The sequence below is a fragment of the Euprymna scolopes genome, chromosome 28 (assembly GCF_053919585.1).
Source record: "Euprymna scolopes isolate OS-2025 chromosome 28, ASM5391958v1, whole genome shotgun sequence".
NCBI lineage: Eukaryota > Metazoa > Mollusca > Cephalopoda > Sepiida > Sepiolidae > Euprymna > Euprymna scolopes.
This window is the reverse complement of record NC_136509.1, coordinates 55,774,181-55,774,978: the sequence shown is the minus strand read 5'-3', so window position 1 is coordinate 55,774,978 and position 798 is coordinate 55,774,181.

The window sequence follows — 798 nt, the reverse complement described above, 5'->3', positions numbered from 1 at the left end:
TGCATGTCTGCCTTAAACTTTCGGATTTTACCAAGATCAGTATCGTTTTAAAGTTTGACCTTTCGACAAATATCGAGAAATTGGCTAAAAACATTAATATTTTCCCCTTCAAGTTGGCACTTTTCTACAGGGGGGGAGGGGTCACTTTTTTCGTCGATATTTTTGTCTAGCCTTAATTTTAAAAAATGTCGCTTCCGGTTTGACGGTGGTCGTAACAGCATAAACGTTAGGTTTTACCCCGTTCTTTTCCTACTTTGCGGTAAGGGTTCGAGCCTACCTTCCTACTACCACTTTTTTTTTTTTTTTTGCTCAACATACACATCCAAAAACCCGGGCAAACGCCGTGCTGAAATGCTAGTATATATATATCTAGAAGTGTAAGCCATTTTGAGTTTCAGATGGTTCGCTGTTACACACAAGTCCTGGGAGGTGACTTCTTTGTAGTAGACAGTTCCACAGAACAAAATATTCTTACCGTGTCGAAACCCGGGAAAAGAACATGTGAAATTGCTCCAGAAAAGGTTTAATATTTATGAAGCAATTCTGGTTTCTGATTGGTTGGTAGCAGAACGTGAATTAATTTGATTCGTCAGTTCTTAGCAGCATCGTTTATAAATAAAATCGCCCGACTGTGTGGAATCATACCCCATTAAAAGTCCATTTTGATGGGATGTCTCTTAGCGGCTTCGGCTGCAGGGAGACAGGGTAGTACATGTCAAGGATTCGTCACTTGACACTCAGCCCAACAGGTGAGGGACCGGGAACCGGCCCAGCACCTGTTGGACTGAGGTACACCGC